General features: G+C 34.2%; 1 pseudogene; it reads right to left on the reverse strand.

Annotated features, from left to right (window-relative positions):
- Positions 1-5,931: 5,931 nt before the first annotated feature.
- LOC118614079 lies at positions 5,932-6,050 on the reverse strand (annotated as a pseudogene).
- Between the last annotated feature and the right edge of the window lie 353 nt (positions 6,051-6,403).

Raw genomic sequence — 6,403 nt, forward strand, 5'->3', positions numbered from 1 at the left:
ACCCCATGTTCCAGTCATTGAACACTGTCTAGGATTCCCCACATCGTCTTATCTTTTTCCCCAACATTTTATTTAGAATATATTCAAGCTTAAAGTTTTAAAGAATTTTACAGTGAGCACTCATCTGTCCACATCCTAGATTTTATTATTAATATTTTATTGTAGTTATTTTATCATGAATCTAGCCATCTCTCTATCCTTCTATCCGTCAAAGTAAATTACAGTCACCAGTAGTCTTCCCCCTAAACACTTCACATGTATGTTCCTTCACAAGAGATCAATACCTATTTATGGCTTTTTATTGTTATGCTGCAGTAAAATATACATATAGTAAAATACATATGTCTTAAGTGAACCATTTACTGAATTTTGACAAATGTTGTGTAATACAAACCCCTTTTCAAATATAGCACTTTACCATCATTCCAGGGATTTCCTTTATGCCTCTTTCTAATTGATTCCAGCCCCAGCCTTCCAGAGGCAACCACTGCTCACCTTTTTTCCACTAGATGCTTCACGTACCCATCAGTATTTGGTGTTGTCAGTGGTTTTTAATTTTAGCCATTCTAGTGGATGTGTAGTGCCTCTCATTTTGGTTTAATTTGCCTTTACCTGATGACTGATGATGTTGAGCCCTTTCTCATGTGCTTATTGCATATTTGTATATTTTCTTTTGTGATGTGTCTGTCCAAATCTTCGTCTTTTTATTATTGAGTTGTAAGACTTCTTTATATATCCTGGTTATCAGACTTTTGTCAGATATAAATTTTTAAAAAGTGTTTTCTCTAGTCTGTGGCTTACCTATTTATTTTCTTAATGATTTCCTTTGATAATCAGACATTTGTAATTTTATGAAATCTAGATTATCAAATTTTTCTTTTATGGCTACTTCTTTTTCATATCCTGTCTAAGGAACTTGCCTATTCCTAAATCACAAAGATATTCTCCTATGCTTTTCTTTGAAAGCTTTATAGTTTTTGCTTTCATAATTAAATCTATAATCTAATTCGATTTACTTTTTTTGCAGAGAGCTTGAGATATTTTTTTTCTATATTGACATACAGTTATTTCAGAAAAGAATGTCTTTTAGTGAAAAGAATGTCTTTTTCTGGTGCTTTGTCAAAAATCAAATGACCCTCTAAATATGGATTTATTTGGGGGCTCTCAATTCTGTTTTATTGATCCTTGTTAATAGTTATGCCAATAGTAGAATTTATTGATTATTATAACTTTATAGTAAGTTTGAAATCATGTAGTATAAATGCTCCAAATTTTTCAAGTTTGCTTTACATTCCAGATTCCTTGTGTTTATATATAAATTTTAGAATTAGCTTGTTGATTTCTACAAACAACAACAACGAAAACTTTTCAGGACTGTAAGTTGGATGGCATTGGATCAATTTTGCACTATGTCCTTTAAAAGAAAAAATTTTTTCCTCCATGCTTTGTTAGTGCACTAGGCCACCTGCCTGAAATCTACTTTTTCTATCTTCACTGAAAGGCAACTCCAATTCATTTTTTAGGACTCAGTTCAAATACCACTTTTGTTAAGTCTTCCCAGTTAACCATCTCTTCTGGTATAATTAATTGCTTATTCCATCTTCTAAGCTCTACATACTTCAGTGGAACTTATCGTATTTTGTTATGATTGTTTTGGGTTACATATATATTTCAATATTTTATTCATGTCATTCCCCATCACCTACTATAGTAATTGGCACATAATAAACTATCCTTGAGTATTTATCCATTAAACTCTTCATTGTGTGTCTACTACATACCAGAGGTTACATCTTAGGGGGAAACACAGAAAAAAAAAAAACATGTACATGGATAAATGAATAAAATAATTGCAGATAATGCTAAGTGATATGAAGACAATAAAACCAGAGGAAGGGATAGAGGGAACTGGAGAGCATGATGTAACTACCTTAATTCAAATGGTCAGAGAAGGGCTCTGAGGAAGTGACATCTGAGCTGAGAGGTTAATGATAAAAATGAAGCATCCATAAGGACTTCTGGGAGAAAGAGCATTTTGGGCAAAAGAACAAGAAATGCAAAAGCTCTTAGGTGAAATCAAGCTTAGACCAAGGAAGGGACAATTATTGAGCAATTAAGTCTGTCTAACAGAGAAGGATGTCTGGGAAAGCTTCATAGAACTGAGGCTCGAGAAAATAAGTCTATGTTATCCTTTCAGAGAAGTCAGCAGGAAAATATTCTAAGCAGAGCAACTATATATGTCAAGGAGAAATATACAGGCAAAGAGGAGAGTGGCAGGAGATTAGGTTACAGAGGTAGGCAGATATAAAATAATGTAGGTCTATGGACCATCCAAAGGAGTTTGGAATTTATTCTGATTGCAAAAGAAAGTTATTGAAGTCAAAAGTCAATGTGATTTGTGTTTGGTGAAGACCACTATGGATCCTAAGTGGCAAATAGGTATGGGTAGGTGGAGCAAGAGTGGAAGCCCTGAGAACATTTGGGAGACAATTGCATTGGACGGGGTGAGAGATAATGGATATTTGAACCAGAGTTCCTCAGTAGAATTGATGAAAAGTGGAGTCCTTTGGGCTATATTGGAGGTGTCATAGACAGGTTTTGTCTATAATTAAATATGAAACACGAGAATAGGATCAACTATGAGTGCCACTTTTTCGGTCCCGAATATGTCATTGGGCCATTTACTGAGATGATAATGAGAAAGACTTTTGGATAGAGGGAGTGGGAATGGAGAGAGGCCAGGAACCAGGAGTTTCATTGTGGAAATGTTAAGTTTGAGATTCCTGTTAGATATCCAAGAAGAGATATCGAGTAGGTAACTGGATTTATGAGTCTGGAACTCAGAGGAAAGGTCAGAACTGGATGTACTTCAGTGTCATAAACATATGGCAGGTATGTAAGACCATGGGCCTGGATGAGATCACTAGAGAGCAAGAAAAAGACTGAGGAACAAAGGAGATTGGGAAAGAGGAACTATTGTGACAGGATAATATCAGAATCCAATGATGTCAGGGAAGTTTAGAGAAGGAAATGTTTCAATAAAGAATAAGTAAGCAAACAAATGAAATGATAGACAGAAAGTTGACCTGTCCAGTAATTTTGAAAAGTAAAATTATTTGGTGACTTTAATTTCATTTCAGTAGAGTGGTATTCACAAAATCCTGATGGTAGTGGATTGAGGAGTGATTACAAGAGGTAAAAGAAAAAGACAGACACTTCAAAATTGTGTCCTAAAGGAGATAAAAAAAAAAAAAATCTATAGTAGCCAGAGAGAATTTGAAGTATTTGTATTAATCATTTATTTTTCAACATGGATGACATTAAAGCATGTTTGTATGCAGATGGAGATAACCTAGCCATAAGGAAGAAAGTGAAAGGAAAAGGAGATTATTTGAGAACCAAGGTCCTTGTTAATTTCTCTCACGCACAAAAAGGTAAATATGTGAGGTGATTAATGCATTAGTTGACTAGATAGTGGGAATCCTTTCACAATGTATGTGTACATCAAATCACTGATGTATACTTTAAAATATCTTATAATTTTATTTGTTAATTGTACCTAAATAAAGCTGAAAAATTTTTAGCGAAATTCAATAACCATTTCTTACTTTTTTAACAAATATTTTTTGTAAAAATAAAGCAGAAATTGAAAGATATTTAATTTACGTAAGGAAAAAAATGAAGGGAGGAAACCCATTGAATGTGTTTTTCCTAAATAATATATAATGATTTTTTACTGCTGTTTTCCAGCTCCTCGGTCTCAAGAATAATTATAAAGATCAACATAGCATTACTGATATTCACAAATATACAACCTATAATTAATAGATCTATCATTGTCAGTAGGTCTATCGTATCCATTTTGTATCAGTATTTTCCTGTTAGCATTAACTAGAATGCCATGAAATATTGTTATTCACTGAAATACCAATGCCACTGACTGAAAAAGTTTGTCCTCAATATGACCCTGCAGAAACAAGAGGCAGAGTGTTCTAAAAAATTGCATTAATATAATTCATTTTTATTTTGTTATTTAAACTTTGTTAATATGCTAAACGTAGATAAATGACTTTCCTATTTGATTTTTGCACATATTTTTTAAAGTGATCCTTGCTAAAATAAGGAGGTGAAACCAAGAACACAAAAGGAGGCCTTGACCTTAGACAAGAGAAAGGACACTTTTTCCATTGTAAGAGGAAGGGAAGCAGAGTACATGGATACTAATGTAGGTAGGATGGTAGATTTTGTGGTAGAAAAAAAGAATATAGGGTTGAAAAAATGGTAAGAGACTCCTTAAGACTTGAAGACTGATAGAGTGTTATAGATAAATGTGCGTGTGTAGTGGGGGGTAGATGCTGTTGACAATACCATTGATCAGTTTATTCATTCATTCATTCATTCACTCATTCAACAAGAGGCAACATGAAGAAGACAGACACCACCCCTGTCCTCAAGGAGACTTCAGTTGAGGTTACATAATAGTTCTTGAGGATTCCATTTTTTATGAGGTAGTATCAATAAATGTATGGCTAAAATGTTGTCCTGTGGTCATAAATAAGAACAAGGGCTATTTGTTGTTTCTGAGATGTGTTCTTTGGTTAAGATAGTTTGAGGTACATTTTTTATTATAAGAATTGCTTTTTATAGTGACTGTATCATAACATTTGAACTCAGTAGGCCCCAAATCCTTGTCCTTGTACATTTATAGGGAGGTATCAGTTGTTCTTCGGTTGGCTTTTTTTGATTCCCTACCCTGAACCTTACACATACTTGTGATTACATTCTTTCTTTAGATAAGCTGATGTCATCACTCAAGTTCCTGAACTATTCTAAGTTGAGATACAGTAGAGCTTCATGATTAAGATATGAACTCTGGAGCTAAATTACACCAATTGGAAGAACTTCACCATATACATATCAAGTGACCTTGTAAACAGTATTTAGCTTCAGTTTCCTCATCTGTAAAATGGGAATAATACATTGAACCAGATAAACACGCACAAATGCATGTCTGAAAAGTGGTGAAATATGAATAAACTGTGTGAATTATATCAATATAACTTTCTTGGTTTTGATATTGTACTGTCGCTATGTAGGATGTTAATATTGGGGGAGGCTGAGAGAAATGTGCTTGCGACTTCTCTTTACATTTTTTATATAACTTTCCATGAATTTATAATTATTTCAAAATAAAAGTTAGAAAAATGTGTATAGTAACAGTATCTACTTTATAGGATTTCAGAAGGATTAAGTGATTTGATAGGTATATGTAAAATGCTTAGGATAGTGCTAATATACCTTAAGCATATTATAAATGTTAACCATCATTTAAAGGTGATCTTCACTATATCTGCTCTGATTCATTTTTATAGTTTTTTGTTGTCCTCCCTGAGGACAACCTTCTCTTATATAATAGTTCTTAGGGGAATATTTAACACAAATATTACATGTTCTATATATATGTGCATATATAATACATATACTATAGTTATAATTTAGTACAGGGTTGAACATTGTTAAAGAGAAAATCACAGGCTCAAAATAAAGTCACTTGTGCTAAAGCTCATGACACTTCACCTAGAGTTAATATCTGATCTAATTTCAGTTTCAAATTTCTCCAGGAATGTAATCTTAGTCTGGAATTTTCTGATCAGCACCCATAACGTAATCTGTCATAGTGGCTCTCTCCTCCATGGCCCCTCCTCCCCCATGCCCCAGCACATACATACAAAGGATGCTGAGGCAATCTGTCTGATCAAACCAGATCTTCTCCTATAAGAAGGTAGTTAACCTGGCCTGAAACAATCCTTTCTTTTTTTTTTTAATTTTAATTGTTATTATTTTTTATTTTTTAGGCGAGGCAACCTTTGGTTGACCTCACAGATTGCAAGGACCTTGTCAATTTACAAGACCTTATTTTTTATTTTTTTCTGCCTACAGCACCTGGTCTTCCTAGGTGGTCTCCCATCTAAGTACTAACCAGGCCCAACCCTGCTTAGCGTCCAAGAAGGGACAGAATCGGGCTTCTTCAGGGTAGCATGGCTGTAGTTCTTCCCTTTTCTTTTCTTTTGCTAACAACTTTTGCATCCCACCCAGTTTCTGGCTACAAAAGCCTTCTATGTTGTACAGCCTCTCTGAACACCTCTCTTCTTGTAGATGGGATGCTGCCCAATCCTGATTGCTCAATAAAACCAGTTAGGTCTTCAAATTTATTTGATTGAATTTTTTTCTTTAGCAGCACTTAATAGGCTTTCTACAAATGTTCATTTAACATTCTCTTAATGTTACTGTTATGTAACCATGGTATATTTGTCAAAACTATTAACTAAACTACAGACTTTATTTGATTTCACCAGCCCCCCTGCGCCCCGCCCCCCACTAATGTCCATTCTCTGTTCCAGGA

Source organism: Rousettus aegyptiacus, unplaced genomic scaffold, assembly GCF_014176215.1.
Source record: "Rousettus aegyptiacus isolate mRouAeg1 unplaced genomic scaffold, mRouAeg1.p scaffold_m13_p_2, whole genome shotgun sequence".
Lineage (NCBI taxonomy): Eukaryota > Metazoa > Chordata > Mammalia > Chiroptera > Pteropodidae > Rousettus > Rousettus aegyptiacus.